At 42.6% G+C, this 21,710-nt stretch overlaps 1 protein-coding gene across 1 annotated transcript in view; it reads left to right on the top strand.

Moving 5' to 3' along the window:
* The window catches only part of LOC126235049 (uncharacterized), a 127,421-nt gene that overhangs the window by 59,087 nt on the left and 46,624 nt on the right, over nt 1–21,710 (top strand). The window lies entirely within an intron of this gene.

A 21,710-nucleotide genomic window follows, 5' to 3' on the forward strand; every position in this document is an offset into this window, starting at 1 on the left:
AAGTCCCATAGTGCTCAGAGCCATTTGAACCATTTCTGAGTACGCGGTGGCTCGCCCTGACGCTTAGGCCAACAGTTATTCAGCTTGGCACTGATTGAAAAGTTGATGGCTATCCTCCTGAGGGATATAGTGCCAAATTCTGTCCGCTTGGAGTGTATCCGGTCACGTCTACGGCCTTGAACCCTATTGGCCGGACTAGAATTGTCTTCAGTGACGAGTATCACCTTGAACTAAGCGCTGATGACCAGCAACGACGCGTGTGGAGATGCCCCCATGCAGCAGTCGGATACCAACCTGACTCTCGCCCGTCATACAGACCGACACTGCTGGTCTGGGGTGCCACTTCGTTTCATAGCAGGACCCCCTCCGTTGTCGTCCGCGGTTGTCTTACAGCACAGTGGTATGTCGACGACATTCTTTGCCCCGCTTTCTTGCCCTTCACCGGAAACCATCCTGGACTTACATTTCAGCAAGATAACGCCCGCCCGCACACGGCGAGAGTTTTTACTGCTTGTCTTTGTGCTTGCCAAACCCTACCTTCGCCAGCGGGGTCCTCCACCCAGATCAGGATTTTGACGATCTCATGAGTCAGTTGGATAGAATTTGGCACGATATCCATGAATAGAACATTCAGCAACTCTGTCGATCAATGCCAAGCCGAATAACTGCATGCATAAGGGGCAGAGGTGGGCCTACGCATTACTGACTTGCTCAATTTGTGAATTCCTTTCTCTTAAACAAATCATCCAATTGTTCTGAAATTGTAATCATTTGTTTGTAAATCACATCTTCCAACATCCATCCTTTTTCTGGTAGTTTACTCGTTGTTCATTTTTTTCTTTTTTTTAGTGTGTTACTACTTTATCAGCTTGCTAGCGTCAACACATCATTTGTTGTTAAAATTATTTGTTGAAGAGTTCCGAGCGTAACTCTTCATCAGAACATCATATAAAATGCATTAATAAATGGTATTGTGTCATAATTACAATTATATTCTCTAAATATGGACAACAACTGTCTCGACCGCAAAAACATTTAATTTGATGGTAACTGGCTTCGCTCAGTTTTTGGGCATCCTCATACTTTTTGACGTTCGTGGAGTTGCAATACCCGCTCTATTCACCGCCACCGCTACCATCATGGCACGAGAGTCTGAAGAAGGTCAAAAACTGACCGAAACCCGTTACCATAAAAAGAAAAGTTTTTGCGATCGAGACTGTTTGTGTCCATTTTTGAAGTACTCTTTGCAAGATCGATGTTCTCCACGAGAAATGTTCTCAAAAATTAATTTTATTTCGACATCGGTGCTCCGAAACGCGTCAGAAAATATAATTCTAACAACAAGTGATTTCAGAATGAGATTTTCACTCTGCAGCGGAGTGTGCGCTGATATGAAACTTCCTGGCAGATTAAAACTGTGTGCCCGACCGAGACTCGAACTCGGGACCTTTGCCTTTCGCGGGCAAGTGCTCTACCATCTGAGCTACCGAAGAACGACTCACGCCCGGTCCTCACAGCTTTACTTCTGCCAGTATCTCGTCTCCTACCTTCCAAACTTTACAGAAGCTCTCCTGCGAAGGTAGGAGACGAGATACTGGCAGAAGTAAAGCTGTGAGGACCGGGCGTGAGTCGTGCTTCGGTAGCTCAGATGGTAGATCACTTGCCCGCGAAAAGCAAAGGTCCCGAGTTCGAGTCTCGGTCGGGCACACAGTTTTAATCTGCCAGGAAGTTTCATATCAGCGCACACTCCACTGCAGAGTGAAAATCTCATTCTGGAAACATCCCCCAGGCTGTGGCTAAGCCATGTCTCCGCTGTATCCTTTCTTTCAGGAGTGCTAGTTCTGCAAGGTTCGCAGGAGAGCTTCTGTAAAGTTTGGAAGGTAGGAGACGAGATACTGGCAGAAGTAAAGCTGTGAGAACCGGGCGTGAGTCGTGCTTCGGTAGCTCAGATGGTAGAGCATTTGCCCGCGAAAGGCAAAGGTCCCGAGTTCGAGTCTCGGTCGGGCACACAGTTTTAATCTGCCAGGAAGTTTCAACAAGTGATTTGTTCATTTTAGCGACCTAATGAAGCAGTAACGTAAGACGTGCATAGAGTTTACTTAATGGTCGCAGGCCTCCTGCGCGACTCTGTGGCGCAACTGAAATTAAAACATTTGGCCTTTTATTTCGTTATCAGTAACATTACATCGCGCAGTGCCACATACTGACAGAATGCTGTTTCTACAGTATAGCTTAGTATTTTAACAACTAAATGTCGTTACGGTACTTCCAGCAGAGCTGATTTAATAACCAAGCTTTACCCAGTGAATACCGTTGAAAATTCGCATCTAACGTAACAAACCATGTAGAGGAATTCAAAGTTTACCTAGCCGTGACTGTTAAACTGAGACCATTATCTTCAGCTAATTTAATAAGTAACTGAGATCCTTAACATAACAGGTATAACTAGTGCAAGTCAGTTAAAATGTACACACACTGATCGGCAGTCGTTTCACGGCTCTAAGTCTACAACGATGCATTTCCGACCTGTGGTTATTTGGGAGAATTTCACTCGATTCACGCCCCGTGTGATGCTCTGAAATTTTTATCATGTACTTTATCGCAGAGCTGTATAATTACTACGAATTATTTGGCAATTACACCAACATCGAATATACATCGTAACCTCTTCTCACTGTCAAGAGTAAAAATTGAAGGATTTACACGGGATTTAAAAGTACTTGACGTGAGACCCATGTGAAGTATAGCACACGCCCAGACGATAGACGATCCTTGTCCAGCTACACACTAGAGCTTGGTCTGCTTTCTTAATTCTGGCAGCATCTTTGAAAATGTAAGCAAACTTGCAGTTCATGAAATCATATACTAAGAAATCCCACAAATGGAATCCCAAACGTCCAAAAGAACGGAAGATATTCCTTATCTTGCTGGAAATTTTTCTTCACTTTCTGGCGTAAACCAATACCCAATTATCCTATGATAGTTTATTTCGAAAAGGAAAATGAACAAAACGCACGTCATTTAGAGATGGTACAGAATACATCTACTTCTGAGATGTCACATCCAAAGTACATAACATATCGCGATTGCATGGGGTCTGCTCTACCTAACCCCGCAACCCCTTCTCTTTTTCGAAATGTACATTATGTACATTGACATTACCAGTTAAATGAACTCAGTCCTTCATTCATAATAACTTCCTACAAGTGATACTTATGTTTTACAGCAATATCCATAAAACTGTCCTGTTACATGGTCGTTTGGATTCGGCTTTTATAGCAATTGTGGCCTGCAAGTGAGCCGTTTAAGACGTAATGACGCCTTTGGTGCTCTCGGTGCCAGACTTTGGGTAACAAGGTAGATGCCCTGGCAATAGCCCCGTTCTCTCCAGACACCCTCAAGCTGGGCTGGCCACTACAGTCATAGGGATGTTCACGTAATATTTTTTTCTGTGAGAGTTTCGGTACTTCTAACCACGTTACCATGACTGAGTAGAGGCATTGTAAAACACACAAAGAATATCACACCAGACGTATGAAAGAGTACATGACAATAACCGAATACTGCATAGAAGTCTGCTGTGTAACTGACTTCAGCTACATCTAAGGTCGAGCTAAAATACTAGGTTCATTTCCTTAATACACGGATAAGAACATTTATTTGCGTTTACTGTTTATGAAAATATTATTGAATCCGGTACCATCAGACCGTCTTATAAATCATCTTCGTCACCCAAAATAGTTGTCTTCTTGCGTTACCTGCAGCTTACAGCTTGAGAGAGAGATAGACATCGTTAATATACGGAGCAGTTTCGGGCTTAAGGAAACTATGTTGTTTAATGTCGTAATGAAAATATATATTTTTCACGTAGATACCTTCTTTAATCATGTATTTCTGTTGTTGGTACCTTATCTTGTGACTCAGAACTATTGGGCTACTTCTCGAACTCAGTTTCGGAACTAAATTTCATCCGTCATTTATTATATCGCCGTTTTGGCCAATACAAGAAGACCTCTGTGCTAGAGTCGTGCTTTGTTGAACACCTTTCGTGTACAGGAGTCAAATATTTTCCAGAGTATGTCAGATATTATGAGTGAAGAGAGGGAGCTATTTCACTCAAGTAAAGCTTAATCTATCTGTGGTGTCTTTTAGAGAGAAGCTATCTTTTCTCAAGAATTACCACAGCAGCATTTTTGTTTATTTTTTCGATCTTTCTTTTGAAATTATTTTCAAAATAATGTAGGGCAACATACCCACTATACAGTATCCATCTTTCTTGTTTCAAATTTCGTGGCATTATCCGGGAACAACACCAGAAAGGGAGAAAAAGAACAATGACTCTCTTTGTTTATTTCCCAGCAGAATGAACATGTAATAAAGTGGTAAAAACCAACCAGCATTTTTTACTAAGAGGGGAATTACAACTGATAAAGAAACTCCTTGGTTGTCAGTTTAATGCTTAAAACGGAACAGGATCGATACGATTTGGGTGTGACTTCATTTCTTAACACTGACAATATAAGTGTTCACCGGTTAGTGCAGTCAATTTAAGATGATTGTATACACGTGATTTCTGTATGCTCGAATAGCTTCGCGCGAAGCTCTATGGCTCTGGAGACACGTAGGTGAGGCAAACCCATACTAATGCCCATGCTAAACGACCAACCACTTAATGTATTGTAATAGCTGAGAGGGGTTTTAGCAGGTTTTCAGAATCGTCTATGAAAATTGCTTGCTGGTTCACCAGCTCCGCTTCAGAAATAATACACAAATAGGTAAACCACGATTGTTAACAGAACAAAGTTTACATGATTAATCGAACACATGGTTTTCCACCCTTAGAGTAACTGACGTTCTTACCCACAGCTATGGACTAAAAGTGGATGGACCATTGACTATCATTAGTGGACCATTTTAAAGTTTATCCAGTAGAAGTTTGTATGTTACTCTTTGGTTTTGTGTTTTTAATATGCAAAATAATGATGATTATTAGAACGTCTACACTAGTCCTACATGATATATTTGTCTTCCATAACGATAGACACTTCCCAAAGTTGCAGCAGATTACCGCATCCACCGCAAAAAATTCTAGACCTACTTAGACCTTTCGGGCCTCAGGCTTGATCCAGAAATGTACGAAACCACGTCAACTTCATTGCACGAGTGGTTGCCTCCACATCATGGTGGAAGTATTGCTCGTATTGTAGCGTGTGTTACGGCAAAGGGCACAGCGCAACCTAATTAAACGATCACTTTCTCTAAACCCCGTAATTCCAACAAATTGTAACGATCAAGTTTGAAATTTGGCTCAAAGGTGCCTACAACCGTCCTCTGTGATGGTGCAAAAGGGTGGCGCCCTGCGACGTCAACCTCGGACACGACGACGCTTCAAACTGCAAGGTGTCGACACTTGCAAATAAAGGACACAGCTCAGTTCATGTGACGTGTTAGGTGGGATGGTGACGTCACAGTGGCAACAAATTTTACCACAATTCTGAGCATTTCCATCGTGGACGTGTCACACTATCGTGAGGTAGTCACACAGTGTCTTACCAACATTTCGCCCCTTCTTTTGGCGCCTCTATAATGAAGGGAGGTCAGAACCGCGACGACCGTTGTTGAAATCAAGCTGTTTTCTTCTGAGTGGCCGAGGAAAACATTTCAGACTCACCGACCCTCACAATCGGCACGCAAAGGCCGCACGGGGTGGTACAAAGGGCGTCACTGAAACAACTCCTTTACCTGGAGCGTTGATTCCCGCACATTTCGTGGTCGGAAACGACAATTTGCAGTGCGGTGAGCAATACGAAGACGTTCTTCACAAACTTTGACACTTCTGACGCCATCAGGCTTTCAACTCTTTATGTGGGCCTGCATCCCTACCGAACGGGATCACAACCGTTATAGCCCATCGAGACAACAATTTTTGCTCTTTTGTACAGGTTGGAACCCCTAGGGACCGTTAAGTACAATTTGACGAAATTTAAACGTGACCAAAAGCAGCTAAGAATGCTTCTGCATTTTCACAGCTCCCATCTTCTACCCTCCTCTAGTGCGATCAATACATAATACGACACTGACACACACGTGAGTAAAATTTCAAAGGGTCCCTTTCAGACGCGCCAGTTCGACAAAAACCCCGGTGACATCTGCCCTCCTTTGTTGAGAATTTTAAAAATTCACGTGTGCAGACAGAGTCCATGATGACGCCCTAGGAACTCTCCGATTCTGTATGGCCTACTATTAGGCATTAGAGCAGCGTTGTAGCGGCCAAACAGCATGTACTCTCGTCATGGATTCTGTCTGTACAGTGTCCTCTCTGAAAAAGAACGAGCTTCGTTAACTGCTGTGGGTCACGTTCAAATTTCGTCGAATGGTTTTGAATGGTCCCTTGTGGATCCAACCCGTACTCAAGAGCTGAAGTTGCGGTCGCGCTGCGCTCCAAGTGGGTGCGATGACGTCCAATGACGATGCAGCCCCACACGGAGGGTTGAAATGCCCGAGAGTGTTAGCAGTTCAAAGTTTGTGAAGAACGTTTTCCTGTTGCTCGTCGCACTGCGAACTGTCGTTTTAGACAACGAAATATGTGGAAATCAATGCCCCGGGTAAAGTCGTTGTTGCAATGACACCCTTTACACCACCCCTGCGGTCTTTTCATACTGATTCTGAGGGTCGGTGTGTCTGGAATGTTTTCCTCGGTCAGTCATAAGAAAACCACATGATTTCGAAGCTGGGCGTTTCAGTTCTGTCTTCCATCGCAGACCTGTCAAAAGTGGGGATGAAATGTTGGTAAGAAGGGGTCTGACTACCTTTTGATCGTGTGACACGTCGACTGTGGCACTGGGCAGGTTGTGGTGAAATTTGATGCCAACGTGAGGTTATTAAACCACCTAACACATCACATGAAATCCTGCTCTGTAATCTATTTTTCACAAGTGTCGACCTGTTGCTTTTTGAAGCACCGTCGAGCCCAAGGCTGATGGCGCAGAGAGCGATGCTTTTTCACAATTGAAGAGGAAGGCTGTGCTCAACTTTGAGCCAAATTTCAAACTTAAGAGTCGCAGTAGGTGGGAATCATGGGGTTTCGAAAAACTGATCCTTTAATTCTGTTGCTCAGTGTAGAAGTGGGTGATGATAGAATGCCCATTGTAGTAAAATCCCAAATCTCCAACTTAGTTCATATTGTTAATCAATTACTAATCTAGTGGCTTTCATAAAAAGAAGTGACCTATTGATTTTAAAGTGGAGATTCCTCACATAAGTCGATGACTTTTGTTTGTGGTAATTCTGTGTATTTAGGCATTCTATGTTAGCGTGGATTTTACCCTGTCGATATTTATAAGTTACAACTGTTGCAATTTGCTAATATCGAAAAAGAATTCTTGCTCCATAGCATTACTTTTACCTGCGAAAATCTCGGTAACTGGAGGACGCCACAGTGAATCATTTGTCGCCGTTACTCTTCCACATTAGTAGAAGGAAAGAAAAGGAGCCACGCTGTCTTCATGTGAATGTAGGGCGGAGTGTCTTACATTCAGCCCATTGTAAAGCTAGATTTCTTTCAGCAAAACGTCAGCCCAAACTGGGGTTCCTATTTGGGAACAAAGGAGAGGAGATTTCGAGTTCCGACATTTGTTCTGCAACCAAGGGACACACCCTTTGAATGCCCTGCTCTGAGCTGAGAATTAAAGTTAGTATTAGTTTATTTTTTGGAGGAATGTGTTCTATATAACAATGCAAACGTTACGCGTCTGATTGTGTGTGTAATTCCGTGGCTTGCTCGGCTTGTTACGGTTGGTTGGTTTGGGGAAGGAGACCAGACAGCGAGGTCATCGGTCTCATCGGATTAGGGAAGGATAGGGAAGGAAGTCGGCCGTGCCCTTTGAAAGGAACCATCCCGGCATTTACCTGGAGTGATTTAGGGAAATTACGAAAACCTAAATCAGGATGACCCGACGCGGGATTGAACCGTCGTCCTCCCGAATGCGAGTCCAGTGTCTAACCACTGCGCCACCTCGCTCGGTCGGCTTGTTACGTAGCATACCTGTAGTGCATCGTAAAAGAACTTTATTTTTGTACGCTTTGGCTTTTTTTTTTTCACTGAGAGAGTATTCACAGTGTGTTAACAGTCGTTTAGTGTCTACGTCTCGTATATTTTCGAATTTTTAGCTCCTGTGAACTTTTCTTGAAACCATTAGCTTTCTTTAGTTGTTCTGATAGAGGCTCTAAACTTTTACCAGGTTATCTTTTGCTTTGAACTCTTTGTTGTTTGCCACTTGACGAAATGTTTCCTTAATACTGAAACTGATCTCTGGGTTACAAATCTAAACGTTATTCCTCACCTTCTTACAACGTATTCTCTCTTGCCAACTCTAGCCTTAAGAATTTCCTAGGCGTCTCGCGATATTCTTTACTCTTAACACAGTTAGTATGGGAATAACTATACCTTGATGGTTTATTATGTTGGTTGTTCTATTTCATTTTGTCGTGAGTCCCTAGACGTTCGCGCTTATCAGACTATTCAGTTCTCACGTCACTACTATCTTGATGTTAAAGAAACAGAGCGAACAGTGGTCGACGACACTGTCGTGGGATATATGTAATGTTTCTCAAGCCAGATAAATGCCATAAACAACAGATTTTTCTTCTGGCAAGTGAAGTACGGTTATTACAGTTTCAATGTTTCCACCATCAGTGTGTGGTTTCTGCTTGAGTCGCAGCACTTCATTTTAAATTGTTCTGTCGCTCCCTTTGACAGCACCCTCTCAGTCTGGTGCTGTAAGTCACGATTCAGTTAAATAGGTGTTCATTATTAAATTCTTACCAATGCTTTAAATGTGTTGAACAATCTACCCACTTGTGTACGCAACCCTCAAAAACAAGTTCGTATATCTGGATTAAGACATACACATTGGCAATCCCTGAGCACTACAGGTATAACGGTTTAAGCCGACTGATAGCTAGATTTCAACACGTGCTTATTCGCATGTGACAAGTCAGGGTCAGATAATACGAAACCGTGATTTCGCCGTAACAGCAGATATTGCGTTTCAAAGTCGTTAAAACCGTAAATCAAACAGCAAAATTGAAAAGTTTCCATTTTTCGATATAAATTGAGACATAAATTTCGCCGACAGATCCGTGTCTGCAAATAAAAGACAGCCAGCGAAATGCGAGTATTAATTACGGAGAAGGGTGGGGATAGCGTTTCGTTTAATCTCCAATAAAGTCAACCAAGCAATCGTTCACGTTAAAGCAGAAACACTGGCGTAAAATGAAACGCCCTGCTCGTGTTTCGTTGGTGAAAGCAAGCTAGCAAGATATGAATAACTTGCATTAGCCAAATATTATCAGAAAATAGAATGATACAAATCCACTCTGATCCCCGTTAAATCGCTCTCACGCAATAATACATGACTATTGCGACAGTAAAATATGTATTGACAGTAAAAATGGCGTGAATGCGATGAAAGAGGTACATCTGCAGAATTACCTCCGTGGTCTCAAGTCTCTAAGAAAACAATAAAGAACGTTTCTATATTACAGTATCTTTGACATTGGTCTTGCCAGTACTGTGTGGCTAGCAACGGGGCGCTTTCTGAAATGAACTTTTGTTTCTGTATGCAGATAATCTTTCTTTCGCTGTAACATCACTAACCTAAACTAACAATCTTGTCGTCTGTGAGTCCGGGGTTTAACCCTTTCAGACATGCAATTTTTTTCTGGAGGAAGGAACATTTTTCTTTGCGTGGTAATGCTCTTAGGTAATTTTTTAATGACTTTAGACGCATGATTTATACAAAAATATGTACCCGTTTCCAAAACATACGTTCTACACTTCGCTTCATTTTGTAGACTAAATAACATAATAACGATATATTCTCTATTGTAATCAACACTTAAACGTTATAAAACGATCATTCAATAACTACCATGCAAAATAACAATATTCAACTATGCAATGGAATACAGCGAACCAACCACATTCGTGTATTCTGGTGGTCACAAGTTGCTGCACTCTGCCACATTGACTTTCTGATATTATAGTGATGCCCAATAGTTGGCGACACTTGCGCATGACGAAAACATTGATCATTTACAGAGGTTCACTTCCGGTTTCCATTGGAGAAAAAAAAACACATCTTTTGGAGCTAAGACACAGTAAAAATTAATGCACGCAGTTGTAACTAGTGTGTGTGAAAGGGTTAATTGTGTTCTACATAGTCAACCTTTTACTAGACTGGGCGCTCTTTATATTATACTAAAATGAGCTTCCAGTTCTTAATTTTCATGAAAAATGTGGAAGACTGTATAAGACATTTAAAAAATTAACCTGCAGCAGAGCCAATGATGCAGACCGCCGCTGTTTGTTTCGGGGAAACTTTACCTTTCGGTCTCGGAAACCAAACGCGTAGACGTTGTTACTGAATGGATCTGCGAAATGTTTGAAACACGAACCAATAGAGCTCACTTGAAACCCATATACCCCCGTCTGCTTTGGGCTCTGTAGCATTTTCCTAAAATACTGCAGTACAAGGCGCTATGCTTCAGTCATCAACATCACACTCAGTTTCTTTCTGAATGGTCAGTCCCTAACGAACTCGATAAAGACAGGGCGCGAAAGACTTATCTTTCTAGGTTAGACCTGGACTTAATACTATAATGACAATCGTATCTCGGTATTTGTTTCACTTACCATTGTAACATTTTGTGTGAACGATATATTGGAAAGATTTTAAATAAAGTTTGGAAGTGCAGGGTGTTTCTAAGATTAATATAAAACATGAGAGGGATGGCAGAGTGGGCCATAACAAACAACTTCCACGTGGCAACCTGTGCCTACATTACTTAGTGTTTCGCGCTAGGCGTCATTTACCAGTCACGCGCCGCCGGGAAGGCAGGCATCCAACCCAGCATCCGAGTCGTACTGGTTGGAGGTATTCCGGGCGAGACAACACGGAGTTCTTGTGGCATTTGTTGGGACGAGAACGCATTGCGTTTGGCACTGCAAATGCCTGTTTGATACGATGTCACACGGAGGGCGGCTCCTGTGCATACCGCTGAGTGTCATTCAACCTATGTCCGTGCGTCAAAGAACGGGGACACACCCACTTTCGGACGCAAAATGGAGCGCTTTTCTTGAGAAAAAAGGACTGACACGCACTGTGCTCACGGGGCGGCGGATGGAAACGTTCTCACTGCTCAATGGTTCTACGTTCAGCGGTTTCGGGATTATCGAGTACCAAATCCACGCACGTTCACCGCCATCCACAGGTCCCTAAGATAGGCAAGTGCACTTGCGATGAGTTGTCCTCTGACAAGGTACTACAATGGTACATTCACATTTAAGGCCTACATCGAAACCCGATGACTTTATTTTCTGATACCGGTCCGAAGGCTTGTTGGACGTTGTCGTCAACGCACAGTGCGTACACCAGTGCGAGTTTGAAGAGGAGGAGTCCGCTCTGCTGCAAAACACGCCCCGAAGAAGGTCGCGGTGTATTGCTCGAGAAATGGGTGTAAGCCCTCCCACGGTCTGGCATGAAAGTTATTTACGCCCTTATCGCCTTCAGAAAGTTCAGGCCCTTAACCTAGTAGATTTTCCACGTCGCACTGACTACTGCCAGTGGTTTTTGCAGAAGTGTGTCATTCAACCTGAATTCACACATTTTGAAGCTTTTCCAGCTGAGGCACCGTTTACAAGGAAAGATGTATTCAACAGTTACAGTCGACACGTAGGGCGAAGGGAAATCTGCACGCCGCCTTTCTTCGTGGTCACCAACAGCGCTTCGTCGTCAATGTTTGGGCTGCTTTTGAAACGATAACTTGTTCAGTCCATGCATGCTCCCTCGACAAGTAAAGGCAAACAGATATTTAATCATCTTGAGGGAAAGACTCAAAGTGTGATAGCTCATGTGGTACCAACAAGAAAGACCATCTGCGCACTTCGCTCTCACAGTGGTAAATCGTTTGGATGACACCCTTGGTGAGAACTGAATATGGCGCTGTGGGCTGCTGGCATTGCCTCCCCGTTCCCCAGACTTGATTTCCGTTGAATTTTTCGTCTGGGGCAGTTGTACTCTATCGTTTACTAAAGACCTACTGAGGCGGATGAATTGTTGATAAAGCGATTAATGGAAGCCTATGATGCAATCCCCACTTCGCCGGGGGTATTTAAAAGTATGCAAGAATCACTCAGGCGTCGTTGCAAGGCGTGCATTCATGTAGGTAGCACGTAATTTCGAGCAGTTTTTGTAATTCTTCGCAAATGGTCATGAAACGTCAACCCACCTCTCTTTTATCCTGATGTCATAAAGAAATTGAAAAAGTTGCCCTGCAGACCTTTTGCTATGCGGTCTCGGATGTCAGACTGAATGCCTACTTTTCGAGCGGCGCGCGACGCAGTTGTATGTAACTTAGCGCCGAACACTAAGGGATAACCACATGGGTTACTATGTGAAAGTTGCTTGTTATGACCCGCTCTACCAACCCTCTCATCCTGTACATTCATTTTAGAAAAAAACCTGTATAAACCAGTTATGTTTTCTCGAAAGTGTTCTTCGTGCAACTATGGAGCTATTTTAACGTGAACTGCTTAGGTTCATGTCGGGGTCATATGAAATAATTTGGAAATTGATCTTAAAACCGTCCAAGACGCTTTGCATTTACTCTTGGTATTCGGTTTCGATTAAATAACTATCTTTAGAGAGGAGGAATAAAATGGCTCATAAAAATGCGTATAATATAACAGCACAATACAGTAAATAAAACTGTAATGTGTGAAATTGTGTAAGTTTACAATGAACTGTTTTTATCTTCTACGTGAATTGAATGAGATTTCTTTCACACGTTTCTACTCGGCGTGAGGCAAGGTTGATACGGCTTAACCAAAGGTAACCGACAGTCTTGTTGCTGTTTGTGAGTCAGTCACAAGTCGTATAGTTTACACAGATGGTTGGTACCTAGTATGAGACATTATTTAATGAATGCTGTCAATTCACGACGCACATAGCAGGGTTTATTTATTATATGTACTGCCATACCGGATTTATGGTTCTTTTCAACAGTTCGTCTGAAGGTGGTTATTTAGACCGCAACCGACCACCAAGTATAAACAGAAAGCAATTTGTACTGTTTTGCGATCAGTTTCTTACAATCATTATCTGTAGACTCGTAGATACTATGTTTAAAAATATTAATGTGGAAATGTTAGTACAAATAACTATTTTCGTATGGTTGTCTTTGCTAATGCGTGACGTACGTTCACCGAATTATCATAAACGTGTATAGTAAATCGTTGGGATGATAAAAATTCAGCGAACAAACTGCAAATTCAAATAATTGTGAGGTATTAATAAGTGGCTAAGTAAATGTGCTGGAAATCTCTAGTAGAATTAAAGACAAAATTGTGGGGCTATATTAGATTACTTGGAGGAAGAAGACGACAGGAGGCAAACAGAGAAGATCAAAAGAAGAGCAGCGCGTTTCCTTACAGATTTATTTAGGACTCACGAAACTGCCACGGATATGATCGCTCAATTCCAGCAGCTGGCGGTAGAAGAGACGCAGTGTACATCACAGTTTGGTTTATTATTGAAATTCCAGAAACACACATTCCTAGAAGAGGCAGTCAGTATATTGCTTTTTCGTACATATACCTCGGGAAAAACCCATGAAGGTAAGACAATTGGTGTATACTGACGTAGAAGTATTTATAGGCCATTGATATTGTGCTGGAGCCAATGGAGTCTCTTTTCATAGAGAGAGTGCCCTACCTTCTAGCACTGCTCTGCGTGCGGGTGTCGATATGATACGGCACACACAGGATTCCTCCTCTTACTGCCTCCGACATGGTTCGTCACGTCAGGTCTGCACATGGTTGCGCTGCATATCTGTGGGGAGGCTTAAGAGAGAAACTGAAAGGAGAAATATACTCCACAACAGCAGAAAAAGAAAGAAATAGACACACTACGAAAAAATTATCCAAGTGGGACAGAAATCGGTTGAAATGATGTACAGACAAAAAATTCATTACAATTTCAGAAAAACTGGATCATTTATTCAAGAGAAAGAGCTTCACAAATTGAGCAAGTAAGTAACGCTTTGTTCACCTCTGGTCTTATACGAGCATTTAGTCGGCTAGGCACAGATAGACAGAGTTTTTGACAGTCCTCTTGAGGGATACCGTGCCAAATTATGTCCAACTGGGGCGTTCCACCCTCAAAATTCCGAGCATACCAGACCATCACTCCTGGTTGTCGGGCCGTATGGCGGGCGACAGTCTGGTTGGTATCCCATCACTGTCTTGGGTGTCTATAGATAAGCTTTCGCCTGAAATCTCATTGACTGGAGTAGAATTATCTTCACTCATGAATCCCGCTTCGGACTGAACACCGATGAGAAACAAGACATCTGGAGATGCCCTGGGCAGTGGAGTACCAGCCTGAATCGCTTGCCGTACGGCCGAAAACCCAAGAATGGTGGTCTGAGATGAAGCTTTATTTCATATCAGGACCACTTTGGTTGCCTTCCCGACACCCTGAGGGCACGGTACTACGACGACGATATTCTACGCCTCGTTTCGTAGCCCTTCATGGAAAGTCATCTTTGGCCTACATTTCAGCAATATAATGCCCACCTGCACACGGCGAGAGTTTCTATTGCTTGTCTTCGCGGTTGCCAAAGACTACCTTGGTCAGCAAGGTCGCCGAATCACTTCTCCCAATTCAAATGTTTGGAGCGTTAAGGGTTGTGGCCCTCCAAACAGCTCGCGATTTTGACGATCTAACTCGTCAACTGGACTGAATATCTAACAACTCTTGCAGTCAGTTATAAGCTGAATAGCTGGCTAGCATAAGCGTCAGAGGTGGACCAACGCGTTACTGTCTTGCTCAGTTTGTGAAGCTCTTTCTCTTCGGAAAAAACTAGGTTTGTCGGGAACTGTAATCTTTTGTTGCTTTGTACATGTAAATCATATCTACCACCTTTGTGGTGCCTCGTTTCTTTTCTCTCTCTCTCTCTCTCTCTCTCTCTCTCTCTCTCTCTCTCTCTCTCTCTGTCTCTTAGAGTGTCATTTGTAATATGACGTCGACATGTGAGATGATGAAGTCTAAACATTAAAACGGACTGGGTAAAGACTTGGTAGAAATAATCCATGACTTTGACGAAGGAATCATGTGAGCTTTCACATTAAGGAATATAGGAAAGCTACGGTAAACCTGAATCATTATGACCTTATGACCGGATAGGTGTTCTAGCTCCTGTGAGAGTAAATTTACAAAGAGTAGATACAAGTGGAGATACAAAATACCCGCTAGGCAGAGACAGAGTATCTAGCGTAAGTCCAGACTTTGTGATCAACTTCGCATTAGACTCCAAGGCTTAGACGCTGCTGGAACTTTACAAATTTACATGGGGGGAAGGAAAAGAAAGTGAGGCGGACAGCAGTGGCTGGTGTAATCCGGAGCACCAGCTCGTGGCGGCCAGCATAGAGCAGCGGCAGGCGTTAGCCGCAGCCGGCTGCCGGCTGGCCCTGAGTTAGCGGCTCAAACTCCGCCCCGTTTCCACCCCACCCCCATCTTCAGGCGCAGCTCTCCGGTGCGGAGTGAACGTAAAGTATCAGCAGCTGTGCGCTCTCCCACCACGTCTTTTGTGCCACCCGCCACTCGTGCGGTATCACTGGTGGGAAGTGTGACAGCACCTCCTAAGCCCACATCCCTGCTCCACGCTCGCACCTACGCGACTGATGCACAGATTACTGCCACAGTTCTCTGTTACTCCTATTCTTCTTTCCATATGATATTAAGATGCTCTTGGTATCAGTTACAATATTCTGCATCTCTTTTTTTCCCTTTTCTTTCTTCTTTATTATTTTATCTCTTTGTTCTTATCGCTTCCTTCTGTCCATCCAATGCTGCAGTTTCGAAAGTACAACATTTTCCGCCTGAACTGATATTAAAATTTTATTCGTCGGAATCGTGACTTCGGCCCATCATGTCACCAGCGGTAAAATTTTCCTAGCGGGGCAGAAGAAGGCGAATACGGTCTTATTTATTAAAAGATTCCGAAACATGAGGTACCTTCTGCCTCATTCTATCTTCCTCAGCACCTCTAAAAAATTTACCAAACATTTTTGGCGTGCTAACATATCCGCTCTCTTTTTAACGTGTAAATCACCTCTCACTCCCACAGTCTCCCCTCACTGTAAGTTGCTCGCACCCGCTAGACCACCGCTGCGAGTCGCTCGTATTCGTCCACTCCCACTTGCCCATTCTCACTTACTCACTCAGTCCAACTCAATGTCATTATCTCTTTGTCTCTCTCTTACTGTCACCGTCTCCTGTCTCACGGTCACAAAATCATCCGACTACACGAAGTTTTCCCGATATTCGTCCTTTACATTATTGATTTAAACGTGCCCGTGAGGGAATGAAAGAAAAACGATTTTGGTTGACATTTTGCTAAAACTAATTACGTTGACAGTTCTATCCCAACTTAGCCCTTACAAGCTCAATAGTTCTGTAGTCAGCAGTTAAAATTCACAAAAGTATTAGATAAATTTTACACAAACGTCAGATATGCAGTTTTTAAGTGCTCGAATAAGCCAATGTTGTAATAAGGCCAGTGAGTGAAGACCAAAACAGGTCGAGTGTGGGAAATACGAGGGCTATTCCGAAAGTAAGGTCCGATCGGTCACGAAATGGAAACGACTATGAAAATCCGATAAAGCTTTGCACAGATGTGTTGGGTAGTGTCTCTAGTATAACCCCAGTTAGCATCACGTCGCTCTTCTCATTTCTGAGCTCGCAGTGAGTGCGTAAATATGTCTAGAAAATAGTGTCTGCCGCCAAGTACGGGGGCCTGGTGAGAAATTTCCCCTGAAGCTATGCAGCTAACATTACATAACTGTCGTGCTGTTTCGTCTTCAAGACAATTCTCAGCCGCATTCTGCAGGGGCAATGAAGATGCTCCTGCATCGTTTTCAAATGGAAATGTGAGATTACCCACAATACAGCCCGTAATTGTCTCCCTCTGAGTTTCAGCTCAGGTCACATGAACCGCTGGTTATGAAGACAACATTTCGGCACAAGACAACGAGCCGTAGGCCAGCGTAGAGAATTGGCGGAGAGCACTGGCGGCTGCCTTCTATAGCGAGGGTATGGGAAAGTTGGTACAACGCTACGATACACGTCTAAGTCGGGTCGGCGACTATGGAGATAAGTAGCTGCAAGGTGTATCTAACTGTTGCAAATAAAACATTTTTGATTTTTACCGTGGTTTCCATTTCGCGACCTATCGGACCTTACTTTCGGAATAGCCCTCGTAATTCGTGCAGTGGCAAATTTTTGTACAGTGATAGGAGGGAGAGCGATGAACAGCATACTATCAACCCTCACGTTGGATGCTATGCGTAGGAGTGAAGGTGCGTCTGAAGGTCACTTTTGTACGTTTTTCCTGAATAACTTGAGAATCATGGCCTCCAGCGACAACCTATCCCAGTACAAAATTTAACTGTAGGACTACAGGTTTTCGCTTAATAAGGGAGATAATCTGATAAAACTGCGCTTGGTTTTTGAAGGCCAGGTATAACATTAGGAGTTGCATAAAATGACATCGGTAGCGGCAGCTGAACCACCTTGTATAGGTGAATGAAGATACAATCACATCTGCCCATGTGTTCTGGATGCTTTACCTTTTCCTCATGCAGCGTACATTACAGAACCCAGCCACTGATAAATGTATTGCCTTCCACTTATAACAGTTTTTTTCTTGAAAGTCGTCAGTGTTTCGACTGCTTTGACCCTTTCAATCTTGCACTAGTCTTTTCATCAGTATGTGCCTACTACACTCAGCCTGTCTTCAAATTGTTTTGCGCATTTTAGCTGTCGTCCATCTATACGGTTCTCCTTCATCGTGAATGTCATAACGGATGGCCCAATAACCTGTGGCTTCTTCTGGTAAAGATTTTCCACTGACTTCTTTTCTAGCCTATATTTTCGTACCTGTGCATTACACACCTTATATCTTTTTCTTCTCTAGCACAATATCTTAAGTTCTTCCAATTTCCCTTTCTCTGTGTTTCCTGGGGATCACATTCCAGTTCAACGAATAGTTTTGTTACAAAAGGGCCCCTCCAAATTTTACTCTTCAAATCCATACCAATATATAATAACAATAGGACTCTTTTATTTAAAAACTTTTTTTTCAGCATGAATCTACTTTTTCCTTGCTTTGCTTAACCAGTGGAATCTTACTTCCTAGGTAGGATATTTATGACAGCTCAGTACCTATTTTTCCCTTGATGATATTAACTTTAGGGAAGGTGCTGATCTCCTTTCCATTATGCGAGATCATTTTTGTTTCATCTGTGTCTATACTTTGCATAGTATGTTGTCCAACACCTTCACGTTTAGCCTGAAGGATTATGTTGTATGCGAAGAGTTCATTAACAGTTTAATTCCTCTTTCGAAATTTTCTATCGTGCCCTCATAGCTTCCACAACGTACAAGATATGTGGCATTCATGACAACTGCAATAGTGCCTTATATCCTTCATAACACGAACGTCAGCTTCAAAATTCCCTTGTTTTATTACTTCCATTTGATTCTTTTACATGCTATATATTTCTCATCCGTTTTTGTAATTAAGATCGACGATTTCATACATCTCATTACACCTTACGTTGTCGGTGGCTTTCTCTAGAGCCACAGTTGCGCAATAGTATTGGGATTTGTTAATATTTACCATGTTGTTGGTAGAGAGCATCAGCGAACGCATTACCTTTAATCGTAAAGTTCGCTTCAATCAAATGCTCAAGTAAACTGTTTAATAGCTATACCAGTTAGGACTAACTAGTCAATATCAATAGCCTATAAATACTTCTTGTCCCATAGATGCGTCAGTATACACCATTTGTCTTACATTCTTGGTATTTTCCCGAGGAATACATACGAAGAAGCAATATATTGACTGACTCTTCTAGGAATGTGCTTTCCCAGAATTTCAATAGTAAACTAAATTGTGATGTACACTGCGTCTCTTCTACCGCCAGTAGCTGGAATTGAGCGATCATATCCGTTGCAGTTTCGTGAGTCCTAAATAAATCTGTAAGGAAACGTGCTACTCTTCTTTTGATCATCTCAATTTCATCTGTCAATCGTACCTGGTAAGACTCCCAACTAAGGAGCAAGATACCTCTTTGTAAGCTACCTGTTTCGAGGGTTGATCACACTCCCTGAGGATTCTTCGACTGAATGTCAGTCTGGCACATGCATTTCCTGCGATTAGTTCTATGTGGGCGTTCCACTTTAAACCACTCCGTATGTGTACTCCCTGATATTCAATGAATGAAACTATTTTCAGTGATTGTTCAGCAATCGTACTATCATACAACAATCAGTCCTTCCTCCTATTTTTGCAGAACTCTTTACATTCCTATACGTTGAAAGTCAACGGCCAATCCCGGTCCCAAGCGTCGACCCTCTACAGATCTTTCTGCACGTGCCAAAGCAGAAACTGTTAACACGTGTGTGTTAAATTTTAGAAGCGAGGCAGGTATGTTATCATTATATGTAACTGCTCTCGTCAAAAACCAAACAACGACTGTCATAAGCAGCAGGAAAAAAGTCTCTCAAAATTTCAGAAATTATTTTTTATTCGTATTTGTGGTATAACATTCTCTCAGAGATCAAGTGCGGTCGGGTAGTTACATTTGGCATTAGATGGAAGCAATTTTGTGATTTATTGCCCGATTACAGGTCAACGCAACACTCATAATAAATAAAGGATGAGAATGGTTTGCAAATAATTAACTTTCGTAGTTTTCTGCTTCACAAACTGTCTTCGAATTAAATAAATACTCGAAGAGTAACTGTCTGTTTTCCAACTCTTGGTATTGCATAGAACAGCCGGCATTTTCAAATGTCAGAACACGTCTTTCCTTTGCACGGGCGACGAGCAGATGCATCACGCACAGAGTTAGTACGTTTTTGCGCGTATAGTGTCGTAGGCAGCCCAGTACACAGTGGTGCTGAGCGGATGGCGTAATCACGTGGTCGCCAGGGGCAGGAAGAGCCGGCTGCCGCGCAATCACGCTGGCCGCAGGACAGGGGGAGATGGGGACGCGATACAAGGGCCGCTAATTACCGCGCATCCGCATACAAGCTAAGCCGAGTGCTCGTATCGGCACACGCACATCGTACAAGTCGGCTTTTCATTACTGAAGCGTCCTACGCCAAAAGAACAGTACGGATGCCGCTTGCAAATTAACGGCTGTCGAAGCCATTACTCACACGCAACAGCCTGGAACTCGCGTTGCGTGTACCATAAGGTTGATAAAACCTCATACATCCCAGAAATTATCCTGCATAAAATTCGTAGAGGTACATTCTTATTTTTCATTGCTGTACTAAGGATAAGGGACGATATTTCTTCGCTCTTCAGTCGACTGCCACAAATTATTCGAATTGAATAATCTAAGGATTACGCAGAAAGTTGTAAGATTTTCTTCTTTCGCCAAACTCAGAGAGGCTGTCAGAGTATCGACGCATGCTGCAGGGACTGGCAGTTGACCCTCAATCCTTTACAAATGTAAATAATCGCCCATAAAGAGGAAGGACGAAGGAAATCACAGCCATTAAATATCTGGGAGAATGCCTAAAGAACCACCAGAGAGTGGCTTGCGAAATACACATCTAGCTGTAAATATAAGGCAGTATGATCTGTTTACAGCATACGTATCTTGTTGGCTGTCTCGTAACTGTCATTTTTCCTTCATCATAATATTAGTCAACTCATCTCCCATTGGTGATATTCACATATCTTTTTGGGATTAACACTGAGGTCAGTCCCATTATACTGATTTAACTGTTTTGGCCGGTTGGTAGGTTTTTTTGGGCAAGGGGACCAAACTACGAGGTCATCGGTCCCATCGGATTACGAAAAACCTGGATCAGAATGACCGGACGCAAGTTTGAACCGTCGTTCTCCCCGAAGCGAGTCCAGTAGCTGTTTTGTTCCATAGTTCTGTCTGCGTTCTCTTCTTTGTGCATTTATGCTTTACATTCTCTACTTGTTCATATTCCCATTCGACTGAAAAGTTTCATTTCTGTTGCAAAAACAAGATGCCGTTCTCTCTTCAGTTAAAATTAAATTACCAGACCTCACTTGGATACCACAATATGAGTAACAGTCACTGTTTTGTAAAATTTCACCAGAAATTCTTTTCTTACTCTCGGCAATATAGCTTTTCATCAGTGTAACTGAATTTCAGTTATTGAGGTGTATCACAGAGCTTTAAAATTAATTCACCCCATCAAACTGATTATTCCAAATTACTGTTTTTCAGCTAGCACGCTTTCCTTTAAATGGTGTAACGTCAGTCTTATATGTCAAAACTTTAAGGACTGTTCATTTCAGCAATTATTACGCGCTTATCACTTAGCTACAAACAATTTCTATTTATTCCCGTAACACTTCGTTTGTCTATAAACTGAGACAGGGAAAAGAAACGAACTGCATTCTTCTCCTCTATCTAAATGTATTTCTTCTTAAGATTTTCCCTTCCAGCAATGGCTGTTACTTAATGTCTGCAAAAGGTGTATTATAATTTTCTGCTCTCAAGACTATTACACAGTTTTTCCATGAACAGTTCTGTTTTCGTGGGGTCAATACATTCGCATCGCGGATACGGCATGTTTGCTCCAGTCTCC

Source organism: Schistocerca nitens, chromosome 2 (assembly GCF_023898315.1).
Source record: "Schistocerca nitens isolate TAMUIC-IGC-003100 chromosome 2, iqSchNite1.1, whole genome shotgun sequence".
NCBI classification, from domain to species: domain Eukaryota; kingdom Metazoa; phylum Arthropoda; class Insecta; order Orthoptera; family Acrididae; genus Schistocerca; species Schistocerca nitens.